Source organism: Bemisia tabaci, chromosome 5 (genome assembly GCF_918797505.1).
Source record: "Bemisia tabaci chromosome 5, PGI_BMITA_v3".
Classification (NCBI taxonomy): Eukaryota; Metazoa; Arthropoda; class Insecta; order Hemiptera; family Aleyrodidae; genus Bemisia; species Bemisia tabaci.
Window position 1 is genome coordinate 53,064,907 of NC_092797.1, and position 20,699 is coordinate 53,085,605.

Here is a 20,699-nt window from a genome sequence, read left to right on the forward strand (position 1 = left end):
GCCGCTCAAAGGAAATCATGTAAGATCTCCCCAAGGAATATTTATATTTTAATTTTCTAGTTTAGGAGGCTGATTATTGAAATTGATAGACATGGTTATGGACAAAGAAGACAAAGAGAAAATGGAGCTATCCTATTGATGGAGGCGGGTGGTTGTAATAGACAAAGGAGGTGAGTATTGGACCTACTGACGGCAATTCACGACGAGAGGTCCTTTCGTTAGTCCATTATTTCCCTCCTTAGTCTATAGGAATCACCCAATTCAACCGATATGATCGCTCCATTTTCCCATCGTCTTGTTTGTCTACAGCTTTGTCCACGGCTTTGGATAATGAGCCGACAGCATGGGCATTTACAACTCGGGCGTGAATCCGTGGACGAGGAAGGAGCCGGAGTGCCGTGAGTAATTTTTGACGCGAGCGCGAGATGTTTATGTAAATTCTTTCGACGTCGAAGTTTCGCGACCTCCGCCCCGGCCCCTTCTCCGGGCGCTGCCGCAACCCGCAACGCGCCGGCTAAATTGAGCGTGGAGCCCGTCGACGGGGAATCACACGGGACGTTGGTTCCTTCCCGATCCCGGCCCCGCGAGCGGAATGATTGGCAGAGAAACGTTCCTCTTCTCGTCGGCCGGAACGCGAACGTGCCGTTGCCCGCTCTTAGCGACGGATTTTAATGATTTCGCCGGCTCCGACTAGAATCAGTCCGACTGCATTCCGCGTTGTCTAGTTTACTCTCATTCACTGGGGGAAAAAACACATTGGATCTAGAGTCCAGACTCTTGAAAACATTGACAAGAAAAAATACTCTTGATTCAATCAGATTTAAGCTTAAATCAAAAGGAAATCCGCTCAAATTAGGAGGCTTGGTTCTTGATTTAAGCAAAAATCCGATTGAATCAAGAGTATTTTTTCCTGTCGATGTTTTTAAGAGTCCGGGCTCTAGATCCAATGTGTTTTTTTCCCCAGTGTACTGTCATTTTAACTTTTAGGTAGAGATCGAACAACATAACTGGACCGTGTTAAGCAGAGAGGAATCAAGCCACATCAGCTATTGTCAAATGTAATTGCGCAGTTTAATTTTTTACATGAAAACTAGTGCGAATTTCAGTGCAATTTCAGTGGATTTTCTGCTTACTCCAAATCCCTCATTTCATGCAAATCCCTCATTTCATAAGCAAATCCCTCATTTCATGGAGATCCGCTTAAACGTTCCCGTGTAAAATATTAAATTGCATGGTAAAACTAGGCAATAGCTGATGTGGCTTGGTTCCTTTCTGCTAAACGCGGTCCAACTAACGTGCTGGAGAAAAACGCCGTATGGGCCTTTGGACGTTGATAAAATATGGATTCCATGTAATCCATATGTATGTTCGAAAGTACGAATAAGCAAGGTCTAAATCAATACATTTTCCACCTGGTTCGCTCCTTCATCTGAAGTAAAAGTAAACTATAAAAAAAAAAAATAAAATAATTAAATTAAGTGGAAGAGAGGAAACGCTTGTAAGTTTGCAAGGCTCTTTAAAAGCGCAAATGAAGTAAAACATTCATGTGACATCCTCTCACTTTAAAATTATTTCCGCTCGAGAGCAAAAAATCGCATTTTTCTGGCGAAGGCATGCTTAACTTCATATTCCGTGCTGAATAGGAGAAAGCTCATTCGTCCTTTGGACTACATGGATGAAAATAGCGTCTGCGTTCCATGATAGAGAAACCCCGTCTATTTCAATTGTCCTTCAGATAAGAGTAAAAGAAATTAATGCGATTGTCCCACGGTTTGTTTGAGAGCGAGCGACAGTCCCTCTTGGTGGAATTCTTCAAATAATAATATTGAGAGGAATGTTTTACATCTGGTTCTCTTTGTACTCAGATTTGTTTAATTTATTTTTTCGTTATTGTTTCTTTTTCCTCCCATTTTTTGAGGAATTTGTCGCAGAAATATTTGAGCGGAAGGTTCATAACAGACCTTTTGTGAACCCAGATTCCACTCAAATATATGGTGATAAAGGTCAAACGCAACGCAAAAAGAGTCTTCAGAATATACCCTCATGATATACAAGTTTTTCAAGAAAAGTTTAACAAAGAAAAAAGGGAGTAAAATTAATTCTTCAGTAAGTATTTCTTCGTATTAAATTAATTAAAATAAGAAATAAAATAGTACGGCAATTTCACGTATAATTGAACGGAAAAATTACAATCAAATCTTGTTGTGTTTTTATTTTTGTACACATTTTTCTTCGTGTCCATTATTTTCATTCAAAAACCCTTTGGTGCTTATCGATGTTTCGGAAGTAGATGCATTTGGACTACATTCTGCAGTTTGGAGCTATAAATTTCGGCTCATCTGAAACAAACACTTATGTGCATAGGAAAAATAATGGCACCTACGCCGTTTTTAAACCGAGCCAAAACTTATAGCTCCTAATTGCAAAATGTAACCCGTTTCATCCAGAAGCGATTTTACAAGTTGGCAACACTGTTTTTCCTCCATTTGAATCAATTATAAATATCGATTTTAGGTGAGGCAGGGTGCCTCACCAAGAATCGATTGTTTTACCTACATTTAAATGGAGGAAAAACAGTGCTGTCATGTTTCAAGAATCGCAACTAATTTCACCTACCACTACTCTATCGTGCTAAGGAAGAACGCCGTATGAACATTCGAGAACTGTCAAATTTCCTTCGATAAAATGTTTATTTTTGAAGCAAGTTATGCATATTTTTCCTTGAAATTTTCAGGAACTTTGGGTGAAATTGCGAACAAAATTATCTGAAAAATTGGAAGGGAAATATGCATGAGTTTACCACGAAATTCATGTTTTATCAAAGGATATTTGGCAACGCCTGAGAGCTCATACGGTTTTTTTCCTCAGCACGGCAGTACTACTGCACCGCATTCATGACGGCCTCCCCTTCTGACCCCTTAGCCCCCTATATAGAGCGTTAAGTATTTTATAAACGACCTCTTTTTCAGTGGGCGGTCTCATTTTCAAATTTTAAGAAACTTCCAATCGTTAAGGGTTGAAACCTGTTCGCCACGAAAACATAAAAAAGCTCGTTATAAATAACTTATCCGCGCGGACATGACGGGTGCCTTGTGAAAAATCCGAGTGAAATCATTGCAACGAGTGAAACGTAAAACCCAAACCGGGGCTTAAACTCCGACGCTGGGCTCGTAAACAGCCGTGCTTGGAAAAAACCCCGAATATGCTTCCAGACGCTGCCATATTTCCTTCAATAAAAGTGAAAATACACAGGAGAAATTATGAATATTTTTCTCCAGATTTTGCGGTCGATTTTGTTCATAATTTCATCTAAAAAATCTGACAATCTCTAGGTAAAATATGCACAACTTCACTTAAAAAATAATATTTTACCAAGAGGAGATTTGGCAGCGTCTATAGGCAGATGCGACGTTCCTTATGACGGCAATAAACAGCGGGTCATTATCATTTGTCGCGGTTAAATCGGAAGCGCGGGCCGACACGCGATGCTAATTGCGGGGCCGTTTTTAAAGGGCGCTAATGTGATGACGGAAGGAAATAAAAACATACGCGCTGCACCCTGTTATTAAAATATAATCCGCGGCATCGAGCAGCCTTCCTACAGCGTGATGGTGGGAAGGAGGGTCTACCAAGGGGGGGTTGGGGGGCAAAAATAAATCAAAACGAATAAGAGTCGTCCCTCGGTTTTGGTTTAATTCGCCCACGTTTTAATTAGCGATCGTGCGTTTCCTTAATTTGCGCCGGGGGACCTCCCCCCCCCCCCTCCTTGGTAGGAAAGTACTGTTGTATTATGGAAAAGCACCGTAAGCACATTCAAATGCGGACAAATTTCTCTGCTGAACATGTATATCGGAGGAAAGTTGCGTATATTTTTCCTTGAAATTTTTAGATGTTATGAATTAAATTGCGAGTGTTAATGGAGAATTTGCTTACAATTTTTTTATTGCTTCTTCTGAAAGTGCTTGAAGAGCTGATTTCACAGTACTTTTATAATTTTTTTCAGATACGGGAAATAGTATAGAAATAAATTTAAAAGTGAAGATTTGCACCGTGACGTCATCTGGCGGCATTTCCCATTGAAACACAAGTATTTTAGCAGATTAGATCACTTTATCATATCTTCTCCAATAATTGTTCAATCCAAGAGCCAAGGGTGTCCTCTTGTTCAGTTCACTCAGCAGTTTCCACTTAAATACGAAATTCATCAAATTTCAGACACCTGCAAATACTCCATTGTTTGAATAATCTTGTGATAAACTTATTGTGATAAACTTGTGATACTTTAGCCGGAAGGTTACGGGCTCCTTTTCTTATGCGGCCCTGTTTGGTATACATTGTGACTAAGGGAAGTTTGAGGAAGCTCTCAAAATATATAGCATTATAAAGAGAACATTTTTTGCTAACCCCGAGTAAAATCCGGCGGTATAATTTTCGAAAAGGGCATTTGGGAGGGATTATAATGATTTACCACTGCAGAAAATACAAAATACGAAGAAAGTATATTAGAAATTTTGTTGATTTTAAGAAATATTCGCAAGTATCTTAAATTTTGTCATAATAATTATAGGGATTTTCCTCGAGATTTTGTAATTTTTGCGATGGCAAATCATTGTAATCCGTTGTAATGATCCATTTTCAGAGTTAAGGGTACTGCTAGATTTGACTCGCACTTCGCGAAAAGAAAGTCCATTTTATGGTGCTATTCTGAGGGCTTCCTTAAACCTCATATCACCAGTGGCGCGTGGTGTGCTATGCGATATATCAATTGATCTGACATTTAACCAATGGAAAGGGATTGATAAACATAGTGTTCGCAGCGAACACCTTGATAATCGATTCTTCACCACAGCTTCAAATGGGGAAACATCGATAACCGATCATTCACACCTCCCCCCTTATCACAATGTAAATATGAGCGTTAAACTGATGAGTGGCTTTGAGGTATGATGGAGTCCTGAGAAGTGTTATCTCTGCCTAATCAATATCATCAGTTCTGAGCTATTGCACTTACGTCTTTTCGCATCCCTTGAAGAAGATTAGGTCGTGACTCGCGTCCAAAAAATGGTAAAAAAGCGAATCATTTCAAGAGTGGTGTATTTTTTGTGAATTTGAAAGTAAAAATGCATTCGTCGAGACTGGAGTTCATCAGACGAACGGAAAATAATCTCAAAAATTGAATATTCGATTTCGGCACGATTTTATCTCCGCCGTCCCGGTGCAAGGCAAACCGATGCGTCAGGATAAAATATAAATGATACTTTAGTCAATGTATGTATGTATCTTGCGCGGGGTTGCAAAATCGTGTCTCAAAATCAATGTGATGCACACCATAATTGATTATTTTCAAGCACGGTCCGGCAACCGGTCCCGCGAGGAAAATCAAATGCACTTTTTTGATTGGTCGAAGCAGAGCTGCCCGGGACGTCAGCGCCGATGCGATCCATTATCCATGGGATGTCTGCCTTTGTCGGGAAAAACCACGTGCGTCCGATTTGAAAACATATGTACATGCGCGGTTTATTGCGCTGACCGCGCCCGTCGAAAGAACATTAACGCGGAGCGTCCACTGACAACTGAGGCTTCAACCCCCCCCCCCCTTCCGGGGGGGGGTGGAGGGGGTGCTGAGGGCGGATGGATATGTTATTGTCAACCGCTCGCAATAATGCGCAAAATGAAGCTGATGAAAATGTCACAGCGGTAATTAATGGTATTTATTGAGGCTCGGCTTGCCAGATTGTTGTCAATTTTATGCTTATTTTACGCAACTAGTGCGCTACGTTACCTAACAAGCTTCCAAAGGATCAGAAAGTGAGAGAATTTAGTAAGATGCTCCATTTTGTAAGAAGGAACTACAATTGCTGGCTCGTCCATTAAAGCTCCTATCAGCAAGGGGAAACTTATGGTAAGTGCGAGGTTTTTAAAATGAGTCAGAAATTGTAGTTCCTCATTGCACAATGTAGTCCAAGTGGAAAATATGACAGGGCAAGATGCACGGCTCTAACAAACATTTTCCCTCATCATGGCGAGGCCTGAATGATTGAACTTTGATTTTTCTCCATTTGAAGCATTGGTAAATAATCGATTATTGAGGTGCTCGTTGCGAACACCCTGTTTATCGATCCTTTTCCATAGGTTTAAATGGCAGATCAATCGATACATCGCAAAAGACGCCGCGCCACTCTATCCTCATTTAAAGTTATACAGAACACGTTTAACGTATCGATGGCAAAATTGGACTACATTTTACAATTCGGAACTATAATTTCTGGCTCATTTGTAAAAACATTTATGTGCATAGGGAAACTAGTGGCACATACGCTATTCCCAGACGGAATCAGAAATTATAGTTCCGAATTGCAAAATGTAATCCGATTGCGGAACCACGTACCACTATTCAAAATTTTTGCTCACTTTATGGTTTTGAAGAGAAGCAAGCCAACTTAATGGCTTAACATTTTTAGGTCGAATATTCTACAGATGGAAAGAAAACAAGTTTTCCAGAATTGTCAACAATGCTCAATCCGATTTGCCGGCAACCACCTGTATTCATATTCATTTTTAACGAAAACTGCTCAACGGATTCTTTAATGGATTTTCTGACAGGACGCAAGCAACTTAAATTGGCTATCACATTTTTTCCTTGTAAAATATATACTACGGCGTAAAGAAGAAAAATCGGGGAAGTTTTCAAGAAATTACGGTATACTAGTTATCCAAAGAAAAAATTAAGTATTACAAGAAGTCTGCAACGTCGTAGACGGAGATACTGGTTTCGCACTTCAGCTATCGATCTCGAAAACTTCGAAAATTAACTCTTGGGGAGAAAACTATTGTCTGTAGTATACATAATAAAGAGTTCTCACGACCGGCTCTCGAAATGATTAAATTCATTGGATTCAAATACGAAGTTTCTTGATGAAAAATTTGAGCAACATTCTAATGCTCATACGGTTTTTCTCCTCGGGGCGACAGAAACGGACCTGGAACTCCGGAAGGCGTTTAGAGCTTCCCCGGTGGAAGCCGTGGTCAGCCGTAAAACGCTCTTTGAACTAGAGGGCGCGCTGCGCGGTGTAACTTATTGTTATTATGTCATATTTCACTCTTCCCCTTTTTCCGGGCGGAACGCGAGGGCCCAACTTCCAACTTTCCGTTGATGGACAAGCGTCGTTCCGGAACTAGGCCGGGAGGACTTTCGTTCTTTGATTGCGCCCCCCAACTTCTGGATGTCGTTCCCGAGTTATTTTCATGTAATCCGCGGGCAACCTTGCCAAGTTTGGATATTTCGTATGCGTTTAAATGGAGGAAAGTCCTGACTTCTTCGGCGCTAAGTGGCAACAATGTCCACAGGCACGGAAGATCCACGGCGCCACGTCCAACGCATTAGCGTTGCCAATTTGGGCCACTAAATAGAACGGGAAACGAAGAGTCGTGGAAATATTGTTTTCCCTTATAAAAATTTACTTTAAAACGAAATAGACAAATTGAAATCTTCAAAGGGAGGAATATCGATAAGGGCTGTTGTCTTGCCTACCTTGATTTTCACAACTCTACGATTCATTGCTCATTGAAGTTTTATATTCACTGAACGCTACATACTATGGTTATTTTTATTCTAATACTGGCCTAAACAGGAGTCTGAAAAATGCAAGTTTTATGAATCTCCGGTCGAATGCCGAAAAATCCTCATTTTTTGCCAAAAATGGTCTTTAAACCAATGTTAAGGTCAAAGTTAGACCTGGGAAGAGACCAGAAAAGACCAAACCCTGGTGCATTTCGTTAAATATAGACCTCCATTGCGCAAAACAACGCGCCTACTACGTAGAAAATAGCTTAGCGCTTCTCTAATGCGTTCGTATTAGAGCTTTCCCGCTTGTTTTTTGCTGATCCATCATCTGAAATCATCAAAAACAATTTTCTGACTTACACAACTGACCCATTGTGGCAATATCCGGCAAATATCGTCCTAAGTGGAACCGCGATGCGCAGGTTGTTTCACAGAGGATCTGGGGGTAAAAACTTTCGGAAACCACCGATTCGAATCAGTTTGTTCGTAAAAAAAGAAAGAAAAAGAAGAAAGAAACTAATTCCTGGATTCGCTTCTGAAGGCCGACTCGGCTAAATTTTAATGTAATGTCTGCTCTGAGGAAGTCGGATTTAAGACGGGATGAAGCGGTGGCGGCGACAGCTGTGTGTAGTTCAACCCTGCGGCTCCCCGGATCCAGAAACGTGTGCAGTTGTGCACGTGCAATATAATCACACTCTGTTATACCCGATCAATTTCCAGCAAACGATGCAGTTTATTTTGAAGAGGCGGAATAAGAGGTAGAAACAGACACGGCGTGTACAAAGTGCACAAAGCCGGATTTGAAATAGAGCCAAAAGAAGGCACCGAGACATACATATGAACGTATTTCTGTCAAACGGAACTATCTGCATTAAGACATGAGCCCTGAGACTCATAAGAATATGTGCATAACAGGGCTCACGTCATAATGCACATGGTTCCGTTTGATAGAAATACGTCCATATACGATACCTCGAAGAATGATCCGCGTGCAAATAGGGGATTCGTTCCCAAGTTGTATCCGAACCATCGGGACGCACCCTTGACATTCGCAAAAAAATCACGTATCTGCATTGCGACGTCTCAAAATCACCTTTTACTTATTGGATTATATAATTTTTTCCTTTTAAAAAAATGAGCGAATTTAAAATTCTCACAGAATATTATGGTTATGAGGAAGAGGAATTGGTAAAAATTCCCATAAATACATATGTTATCAGTTCGTCTTCGGTGAATTTACAAGTGACGAGAAGTATGCAACGTTGCAAATTGAGGTTCGTGTTTTTTCGACTTTTACCAATTCTGCCATGCTAAGGAAGAACGCCGCATGAACCTTCGAGCGTTGCCAATTTTCCTTTCATAAAATATGTATTTTTAAAAAAAGTCCATGCATATTTTTCCTCGAAATTTTCAGATATTTTAGGTTAAATTGCGTAAAAAATAGTCTGAAAATTGTCGAAAATAATGTGCGCAATTTTCCCAGTAAATCCGGTTTTTATCGGAGGAAACTTGGCAACGTCTGAAGGCTCATAGGGCGTTTTTACTTAGCACGGCAGAATTAATCAGTGACGTAGACAGAAATATTTCATGGTAAATGGAGCCTACTGCACCTCATGCTCCTTTTCGGCTAGGGCACTATAATTGGACTACATTTTACAATTAGGAACTCAAACGTCTGACTAATCTATAAAAACAGATATGTCTTTAGAGAAACTGATGGCACATACGTTGTTTTGAGACTTAGCCAAAAATTGCAATTCCATAATGCAAAATTAAGTCCCATCTGCTGAGCGCGAATTGAGAGTTTGAAGCGCATGTGTATCAACGATATTATGAAGCTTATTTCAGGCAGTTCACATTAAAGCAAATGCACTGAGAATTAAAGCTTGTCGGTAGGTTGGATTAAGAACAAACAGAAAGGTTTAACTGGACTACATTCTGGAATAGGAAACTACTATTTCTGACTTGTTTCTCGAGAAAACGTGTGTGTAGAAAACGTGTGTGTCCCTATGTGTTTTTAAGTGTGAGCATAAAATATTGGTTTCTAATTGCATTATAAAGTCCAAATGGGACTGTTTGCAGCAAGAGCAACCCCAACCTCCCCCCTCCCCCTGAAAATTTCAGAATTCAGAATTCAGAGATTAACACCGCTCCTGAGAAAAGTATTTCACGAGTATTTTCACGAAATCAGTAATTCAATTTTTGAAAATGGTAACGTAACATGTTAATGCTCAGGAACCTTCAGTTATTTGTGTTCTGGAATAGCATAACATTTCAAAAATTCAAGAAAACAATATTTGTATCATAATATTTATTAATCAAGAGGTTAAACCCTTTGGTTTACTGTTTGCGCTTGTCCCTCCTAGCAAACCTAGGAGTTGATCTGAGCCGACCGTTGAAAATATTTTATAACGCCTCTTTATTTGCTAAGTTTGATGATGAAAAAAGCCCGTTCCCTCCTATAAGAGGTGCCTACATCATTTTGCGTGAGATCATTATTTACCAATGATTGACGTTCTCTCGGAGAACATGGCCCGATTCCTTCAAATCTGAAAGCCCTTTCTTAGTCTGAGCTGAGCATTATCTACTCATTCTGGATTCAAAGCCAGTCCTCAGTTCTATTGTTTGAATTCAGTCTTTTCCGATGTCTAGAAGGCTGAATTAATGGACCTTAAAAAACTCCTAAATCCCCCGATGGCCCATCGAGACAATCAGATAGTGTCAATGAGGCCGAAATTAAACGAGGCGCGTCCAAATGAGTATTTTGAGAGCAGTGGCGTCGCGTGCTTTGCGATATATCGATTGATCTGCCATTTCAACCTATGTAGAAGGATCGATGGACAGGATGTTCGCAACGAACGCCTTGGTAATCGATTATTTACCACCGTTTCAAATGGGGAAATATCGATAATCGACTATTCACGCCTCAGCACTGTTTGAGAGTCAACGAGGACACCGCAACTAACTTTGCAACTTGAAACTAATCGTATTGGTGCTGTAGGAATCGACTGCCAGTAGTGAAATCTGCTTCGTGTATAACTAAAACGTCGTAGATTGTTTCTGTTTCCTCATTCCATTTGGTTCTTAGTACTAAAAGCATTACTTGGTGCCTCTATGTATTCCATTAAGCTCCAATCTTGACAGATTGAAGCTTGATTTTACATTTTCTTGATGAAATTTTTCTAAAAACCGAGCATTTAGAAACTTCACAACTCCAGTTTGGTTTGGCAGCCGGGTTTTTTGTGTGTTTTCTGTTAAAAAGCCTGCTTCGTCCCAAAAAGCTAAAAAGTTAATGTCTGACCTCTATAATTGACTTGATCCACTGTGCGCCATGAGTGCGAGTAGGACAGCCAATCGTTAGGATCCCAAATTACAAGCATGGTCAAAGTAGGCAGGACTTACTGTAAAGTCAGTCTAGACGAGTTCATGATTTTTACTACGTTGATGATACTCGTATATCCAGATGTTTTCAGCATCCCTGTTCGCAGAACGACGGTGGAGGATTCAAAAAATAATTTAAAATTCAATCCGAGCTTGATGTTCCACTTGCAATTCCTTTCCAGCGCAAAAATGTAACGTCAAACGGAATTGAGGTAAAACGTGGGCGAGTGCAATTTTGAGAGCGTCAAATTCACGAGAAGGGATGCTCTTCCGCTTACAGTACGTAAAAGGGTTTCGTAAGTCGGTTGCGCTGTCAAATCAAACTTTCCATCCTAGTTGGAACATGGTTCCGACACAAAAGATAAAATTACGTTTGAATAAATTTCATGAAAAAAGCAGGTTAATCCAGTTCAATTGGCTGGTTCTAATTCGGACGAAGAGGCATCTCGTAAAGCGGTGTTGTCAATTTTAATACGCATCTCGGACCGTTTTTCAGTGCATATTTCAATTGAGAAGAATGTAAAATCGAAAACAAGGTTGGAAATAAGAGCGAGTAATTGCAAAACTTCATTTTTTTAATTTAAAGAGAAATATTAAAACACAATAGTATTGCTAATCGTGTAATTCAATAGTAATTTTAAAGATGCCTGTAACCTTTATTAGACGTCCAGCGTACTGATTGTCGAACCTGATAGACAAAGCGATAGACAAAGCAGTCATAGGGAGTATAAAGCGATCCTGTTGGTCGAAATGGGTAGTTCCCATAGACTAAGGGAGAATTTGATGAACTAACTATTGGATTTCTCGAGGGTTGCCGTTAGTTTGTCTATTACCTACCTTCTTTGTCCATTGCAACCACCCGCTCCCACCAAAAGGATCTTCTCATATCTCTTTTGTCTTCTTTGTCTACAGTTTTGTCTATCAATTTCAACAAAAAGCCCGCTGGCCGGGTAAAATTTACCCGCTGCTTGGTAAAAAGCCGTGCCTCAGACGTTGTAGGGGACCGGTGCACACGAGCTTTAGATACAGGTTTACAAATATGACCTAAAAAAAGAATCTGACGTCAAAATGGGAAACAAGAAAAAATCTAATGTAAACACAGCGGGAGAGAGAAGAAACGTTTTTGGGCCTTATGTTTTAAATTTTCTCTCGAATCTGAGCGACACCTCATTGGCAGCCTAGAGCGGAGCATCGCGAGCCCACGCTCCGCGCCTTCAATTTTGCAGATGCAACACGGACATCCATCGAACACGAATAGTTGTATCTCTGCGCCGCGCGCCGTCATCAACGCACGCCCTTCCTTTGCTCTATTTCGGCCTTGAAGCAATAAAAATTTCAGAGGGAATGAGTTTGCAGGGAAGGAGTCTATATGGTACGTGTGGACTTCAAATCGCGGAAAATCAAAATCTTGGCTGATCCTAATTTCGAGATACCGCAATTTGAAACTGTCACAGTGAATGCAAGTTTTCTACTGATTTTGATCAGCTATTTTATTTATTTGCCCTTGGAATCTGTATTGATAGGTTTACGTTTTTGTTCTTCGTTCGATTTATTTCGATCAAATGCGTACCCTTTCTTTACATGCAGACTTCCTATCATACTCTTTTTTTTAACAGAACAATTCGCCTTCTACTGCGTCTTCAGCAATTGTTGTTACGAATATGTTTTGCGTGCTCATTATAGCTCAATACATACTCGACTCTCTGAAGGCTCTTTTTGTGCACATGTAGCGCAATCTGTCGAAGAAAAAACGAAGTAGAGATTGATCAATTAGTTCAATCTCACTTCTGTTGTTCTCCAACAGGGTGCTCTACTTTCGCACATTAAACGCCTTCAAAGAGTCGAGTATGTAATGAACCGAGATCGGCACGCACAACATATTGGTAACAACAATTGCTGCAGACGCAGCTGAAGGCGAATTGAAAACATCCTCGAAACAAAAAAATGTGGTGTCTAATAGTCGTGCTTCTGTGCTCCACTCGCATCGCCCAGAGCGGAAATTTTGAAACACTGCGTGTTTTGGTGGTTTCACCGTCTGTAATTCCCTCCTCTTTGAGACGAAGCAAACATTAAAAACACGGCGACTGAAGATCAAATCCGCGAGATGCTAAAACAGCCCGGAATGAAGTGTTGATTCGAGGGGCGGATAAAAAAAACTTTACATTCGCGGCCACTTTGTAGAGCAACCTGCCGTGGAAATTGAGATATGCGGCGAGGAAACTAGGTTTGCCGTATCAAGTGCCGCAATCAAGTGAAGCCTCGCTTCCTTTCATGTCCAAATTAGATTAACGCCTGTCTTCCCGTGGCAAAAACAATAACGCACCGAACGCTGCTACCAACTTTCGCCGAAAAAAGAGAGAGAAAAAATTACCCCCTCCCCTCGAGACCGGAGTAAATTTCCCATAATTTGGCTCCTTTGACGGAGAAAAACAAACCGAGGGAGGGAACGGAGAGGGGAAACGTAAAAAAAGAATCGAGAGGAAAACTGGGACATGCGGAGAGCGCCCACTCGAGATATTACGATACTCGAGCTCGAGAACATTTTTGATTAACTTTTCCGTTTTTTTCTCCTTTTTTGCGGCGGTGGTTGGCCATTGCTGCTGCAGGTGAGCTGTGTGTGACACCTACAATTAAATCGTTGCCCCTCGAATTTCGCCGGGGTTTTTTTCCTTGGTTTTTATTAAACGTTTAATTTATTCAAGACGCAGGAGGAATGGGGATAGATTTGTTGACAGTTTCGCCGGGGTGTCAAAAGCGCTTAACGGAATTCGGACGTGAGCCCTGGGCAGTATGGTGTTACATACGCGAGAAGTTCATCGCGAAATGATGGTTACGTTGTTACGAAGGAGCGATGCTTCCTTTTCTCGAGACGAAGGATGGAGAGTGCCGAGTTGAATGTTTGTTTTCCTTCTTTTGCTGAAATAATGGGGCTCTTTTTTCTGCAATAATGGAGCTCCTTCAGTTCTCTGAGACAGAGCGGAGAAGACGAAATTTTGCGGTGCAGGTAGACGGAACGACAGGATGGTGCGAGCGTTGAGACCATCGCATTTTTCTGTGAGTCTTCCGAAGGAACAAGACGCAAAAAAGACTCATCATATTCCTCCCGAAGGGACGAAACTATACTCCAAAATGAAAAATTGACACGAACGATTTAAGTTCACATGAGAATATGACTGTGCGATTTCTGCCCAAAATTTTGCTGCTTTTTGCGGACAATCATCAAAGAGAACTTTGTAAGATCTTCATTAAAAATGTGCTACATACTCATTAAATTGTCAATAATTATCACATTGCACGAGTTAATGCAAAAAACAGGTCCATAACGTGTAACAGCGTCATTACTGAGTACAATGACATCAAATTTGTGAGAATTCATTGAGAAATATCTGAAATTACGTCGGTTATCGATATCTGATACATCGCCCATTGACTCAATGTGTAAAGAGAGAGTCGTTCATTACAACGCCGTCTTCGTCATACACATCGAGTATCAATGAGCGATGTTCATAATGGTAGTTTCCGCTATAGATTTCCAATGGATCTTCACAATTTTGATTTCAATCCACTCTTTTGGTATCAATGCTGCTACACGTTATGGATCAGTTTATCGCATAAAATTGTACGTAACGATATTTGGACTACATTTTGCAATTAGGAAACACAATTTCAGGCTCATTCATATAGGCACCTATCTGCATATAAAAACGCATGGCTCACATCGATGATGAAACTGCAGATTGCGTATTTCGCTTTGCGGCGTTGCAGATTTCCCCTCATACTTTAATTTCGACATGGGAAACTACTGAACGTTATTTCTTGAAAAATTCAGTGATTGTTCTTCTTCTTATAAATAATATTCTGTTAAAACTTCAAGCCAGAAGTTGGCTCTGTCTCCTTGTAAAAATAAAATAGAAGCGTAACACCACAACCGAGATACGCAGTTCCGCAACTTCACGGTCAATATCAACGGCGTAAGTCCGCAATCACATATCTCTTTGCGGTGTCTAAAAATCTCCGCCTCTATGTTGTTTTTTAAAAGCAAAAAAGTCGACGTCATTCCTCGACGATTATGCAGAATTTTCTCCGCGCAGAGAAGAAAAATCATGGCAGTTTTAAAGAAATGCCGTTGAGTTGTTTTCCGTTTAAAAAATAAAGTATGACAGGGAGTCTGCGACGTGGCAAACCGAGTTATGTGATTGCCGACTTACACCGTCGATATGCTATTACAAGAGTGACGAAGTGTAAATCCTGATTGCAAAAAGTTCATTTATTGCTTTTCCAAGTCACAAACGGTGGAGCAGCGCGGCGTAGGGGCGAATCTTGTCCCCATATCACATAAAATAAACGTATTTCTACCAAACGGAAATATGTGCATTAAGACATGAGCCCTAAGACCCTAACTGGAAAAAAAACACATTGAATCTAGAGTCCAGACTCTTGAAAACATTGACAAGAAAAAATACTCTTGATTCAATCAGATTTAAGCTTAAATCAAAGGGAAATCCGCTCAAACTAAGAGGCTGGGTTCTTGACTTAAGCTTAAATCTGATGGAATCAAGAGTATTTTTCTTGTCGATGTTTTTAAGAGTCTGGACTCTAGATCCAATGTGTTTTTTTTCCAGTGCATAAACATATGTGCAAAACAGGGCTCATGTCATAATGCACGTAGTTCCGTTTGATAGTAATAAGTCCAAATGACCTTGAGGACGGTCTTTTAAACGGATAGAACGATCGGGTCGTTGCTAGGGTAATCCGAAATAGTGGATCCCAACGGATAGAACGATCGGGTCGTTGCTAGGGTAATCCGAAATAGTGGATCCCTGTCCGACGAGTCCGGTCCATTTAACAAAGTAAGCACTTCCGACGGGAGCTCAACCCTTTCCGGGCCGGGCGCCCGAATCTCCCGGCCCAGGCGCCCGGGCCCGTCCTCATCCTTGATGCGAAATCGGGATCCGGGCGGAAAGGTTGAAAAAGGTTGGACCGAGCTCCGCATGCAGAGTGACAGGAGGCGATCGCGCCGATGACGGGATTGAAGGAGACGGTTGAAAGGTCTCGTTGCCCCCCTCCCCCACCTCCACTCCCGGGGGGGGGGGGGGGGGGGGCGTCTTTCACTCGCCGGGAGAGGGTCGTAACTAATGCCCGCGCGGATGGACGCGATAAGAATGCGACCCGGGGACGGGTCATTTTTCACACGTGGGAATTTTTCAACGAGATTGCAAGGGAAGCAGTCTGAAAATTATTGACACGCTGTAACGAGGAAATTCGAATCGAGAGGGGTGGGGGAGGGGGTCCGCGCTCACACTGGGGTCGTAGGGGTCAGAATCGGAACGAATTTTGTTTGGGGGGTCATACGCTCGAGATTTCTCACGGTGTTCGTTCGAGCGGTGCAATTGTTTATCCTAGTAGCATTGGTTGTTGAAAGAGAGTTTAAATACTCGTTCATTCGAGTAGAAACCTTTCAAAAATTGGTATATTAGGTGTCAAAATTGAAAACATGTATTGTTCATTTCTGCGCAAAATTGCCATTTTGCGCTTTGGCAAGTTGTTCATCATTTTGTTTTGGAGAATTTCAACGAGCACTTTATTTTTCATAAAATCTTATTTTTCTGTGTTGCATATTTTGCGTTTTATTTTGTGCACAGCAATATAAGGGCTCTAAGGGATTTAACACAATTTTGATGCCGTTTTTTCCCATAATTTTCCCCCTAAATTTCACACGAATTGTACTTAATTTCAACAATTTTTTTAGGTTTTTAAAATCCAAAATTAATAATCAATGCTTCTAAGATAGTTTTTCATTGAGCTAGATACACAGATTTTTGCGACCTTAATTAAGGACTTGCAAGCGGTAATCAAAGACTTTTAGAATCTTTCAATGGCTTTCAAAAAATGTTCAAGTGGTGTCAAATCTTCAAGGTCTCAAAAGACTTCATTGGAATTGGAAGGTTTCTCTACTTATACCTCCTTTCTCGGCAACTTATAATTATGCAGAGAGGCAAATTGATCATGCACGGGTGACGCTTCTTACGCTGCACTTTGCAGTGAGAACCACTATTTCAGACTAATTTCAGAAAAATATTTATCCTTCACTTCCCATTGCAGATGATTGCTTTTATGGTTTTTTGCTTGACCAGATGTTGTGATTCCTCAGCGCAAAGTGTAATACAGTTGACATTTGAGAAGTCTTCGAATCAAAAAAAAAAAAAAAAATTTAACGTTTTGCACGGTCGTAAAATATTTAACCCAAAGATGCAAAGTTCAAGAGCTTAAAATACCGATTTTAAGATCAGCAGCAAAAATGGACAAAGTTCATTAGAGAGGAACCAACCCACATGAAGTTGAAACTAAGAAAAAGAGGTTCGAAGTTTCATTCCTGCATAAGGCTCAATGTAAAAAATAAACTTAAATCCCTCACTTCGGTTCCCTCACTCCCAAACTTTCAGTTTTTGGCAGAAGAAAATATACAGCCAGTGAGACTCGAAAACATTCTCAACTCAATTTTTTCGAAACTTTTAATTGGTTCCTTTCTGATAACCTCAGTCCAAATATCGTGAGAGAATCGAACGAGTTGTGAGGATGCAACTATTTTGACGCGAGGGCTGGTTTTGCGCCTACCGGAAATTATAAAGGCGAACTACCCTCTAATGACTAATGCCCTAAAATGGCACTAGATTAATTAAACCGGACGCCGATGATGCCAATTGGTAAAAATGATGATGATAATTCAAAGGGATCTCCGTTCCGTGAAGTTCCATCCCTGCGTGCGCTGAGCTGGAGTAATTTTCTTCACGAAGGGGCCGGAGAGGGGGACGCAGGGATAAAGGGTTGCACTTTGGAGTAACGTGAAGATTATTCAAGTTTGACCGGGAAAGAGCGTTTATCTTACTTTCCGTCTCACCTACCAGGGCGTATTCGATAAGAGTTCGATGTATCGGTCGGTACTTCGGTTCAAAACAATCGAACAGAACCTCAATAAAAATGTTAGGATTTAAGTTGGAAAAGCTGAAAATGAGAAAATTCCCGACAATTTCACTCTTCGTTGCCTTTTTGTACTCATAAAAATAAAAAATCTATCACAAATAACCTGTTCCCTCAGATTACTTAATTGACTTTTGAGGCATTGTTCACATGTTGAACCGAACGATATCGATTTACAATCTCACCTGTTTGATGTATCGAATACGATCCCTTACGCATTCTTACGAGGCTTTCTCCGTCATCACGCTTAGTGCGGACATTGTGCATTTGAACAGATCATTCTCGAAGAGACTTAAGCGCAAAAATTAAAATATGAGAAAAAGACAAACAATTTAAATCGACCCGTTCAAAATCTCCCAGCCTCAACATGTTACGGCATTTGATTGATTAATCTCGTTGTAACTCACTCTTAAGATTTAGAACGGGTCGAATAGTATGGCTTTGACTGTTTTTTCTTGCATTTTTATTTCTGGCGCTTGAGTCATTTTGAGGATGACTGATTCAATTGGACCGCAATTAGCAGAAAGGAACCAAGACACATTGGCTATTGGGAATTTAATTGGGCAATTTTGTTTTTTGCAAGAAAACGGTTGTGCGGAATTTAGTGCAAATTTCAGTAAATTTTCTGCATAGTACGAGGTATGAATTCCTTAAAATTTTTTAAGAAATCCGCACCATCTTTTAAAACATTCCGTTTGAAAGAATATAAAATCCCGCTTTTCCATTACTCCAGAGGGAATCACGCCCACTTTAACATAGTTTCTCATGCAGCTTTCTTGAGATAGTTCCGTTTGGCAGAAACACGTCCAATTGTTTGGTCATGATCCGACGAATCTGAGAGTTGATTTCCAAACGCAACTTTTCCTCTTATGGCAGGCAGCAGTGCGAGGACTTTAAAACATAACATCCCTGAATCTGTCCACTCGGGGAAAACAACATAAGCCCATTAAGCCCAGAGCTGATCTAGCTCTGCCCGTAACAATCGATACATGTATCTACAATCAAATTGGAGTTGCTACACAACAAACGTTTGGAATCGAATGACGGGGGCGCATAAAAGTTGCTTTACGACGATCGGGGGATAACGTCCGTCATCCATGCGTATCGGATCAATTAAACTCGGAGTATAGAGGCATCATTCGGGGGTTAATCCATGCTCTTGTTCGAACCGGTTCAGCCCCTCTCCAATCATTCGGCGCACGAAGGAACAAACTATTAAAAGAGATCGAACATAGTATTTTTTATAAGAATTACAAATTTTGTCGTTCATTTCGTCACGATTTAAATTCAAATGGGTATTTTTTTAAGGTTATTTTATGCATTGGAAAAAAAAACACATTGGATCTAGAGTTCAGACTCTTGAAAACATTGACAAGAAAAAATACTCTTGATTCAATCGGATTTTTCCTTGAATCAAAACGAAATCCGCTTTAATTGGGAGGCTTGGTTCTTGATTTAAGCTAGATTCTGATCGAATCAAGAGTACTTTTTCTTGTCGATGTTTTTAAGAGTCTGGACTCTAGATCCAATGTGTTTTCATTTCCAGTGGGGAATAACCAATTATACTATTTTTAACCGTCTCTGCCGCTCTCTTTTTGTGCCGCAGTGCCTTAATTTATTTTGCGAGGAAAGCCACGTACTCTTAAAGGATGAATGACATTCTTAAGATGTTGGAGCGCCTTCAATTTCGTATGATACTGTGCAACATTTCTGTTGCTAAATAGGTGCTTGAAGCGCCGTGACGCGCGGCCGGCCAGCGTGGAATGCGGATTGGCGCCTACAAACCTAACGGGATACTTCAAGCATTGCGCAGGGCGTGAAGTATCCCGTTAGGTTTGTGGGCGCCAAAGCGCGTGTTGCGCTGCTAAGACATCGCGGCGGCGCTCCACTCTGTGTCAGGTTCTAATATTTAAACTCATGGAGTCAGCGTTTTTAAACTCATGATTCTGAAGTGTTTGCACACTCTGCGTGGACTATTCTCCTTTAAATTTATGAGAAAAAAATATGGATTAAAGGAAAATATAATATGTGTGTTTTGTAAGTATTAAGGTGTTTCCGTGTCAAATTTAATGCTTTCCAAAGCACTTGAACTTTTCCTTTTTTACTTTGTGCTTTTACTGAGCTGCAGCGTGATGTACGCGCAACCAAACCCTCAAAATTGGACATTTACCAGCTTTCAAAATCTCCATAGTTTGTCCAACCACTCCCTACTGATTTGCTTCACAGTGCGGCGTTTCACGATAAGTAAGCAGCGCGCTTTAATTATCTCCATGGCGAGGGATCGACGATAATAAAACCCGAGGAAGAACCACGCATGTCCACCGGGAACCCGAGATGGATACGTGCTTTTCGCTTCGTTCGCATTTCTTTAGCACGGAGCCGCGTGAAAAACCGCCTAAGTGTATTAGGGATCGGTTGCTTGTTGCGCGGTTTTGGTCCCTGCTTTTCGAGGCTCGTCTCATCCGGGAGCCGCGCGCTCTCCTCATGATTACTTCATGCAGCAACGCGTGAAATATTCGTGTTTCCCGCATTCCGTCGTTCCGCTTGCTAAAGAACGTAACTAAATTTCAATGTTGCCGAATTTCTCTTTGCAACTTAATTGTTTACCACGGGACTCTTGGGGATTTCTAGCCACAAATTTCACCGATCTTTCTTCTGATCTCATGCAAACATTACCAAAAAAAACAGGACAAACATTTTGCAGATACATTCTTGTAAAAAATTGAATCTTTTGAATCGATGTTGCAACCTCGGATCGGAGTTAAGTTCTTTCATC

The 20,699-nt window shown here is 40.9% G+C and overlaps 1 protein-coding gene across 7 annotated transcripts in view; it reads right to left on the reverse strand.

The window, feature by feature from the left end:
- The window catches only part of LOC109030907 (cyclic nucleotide-gated channel alpha-3), a 562,958-nt gene that overhangs the window by 244,921 nt on the left and 297,338 nt on the right, over positions 1-20,699 (reverse strand). The window lies entirely within an intron of this gene.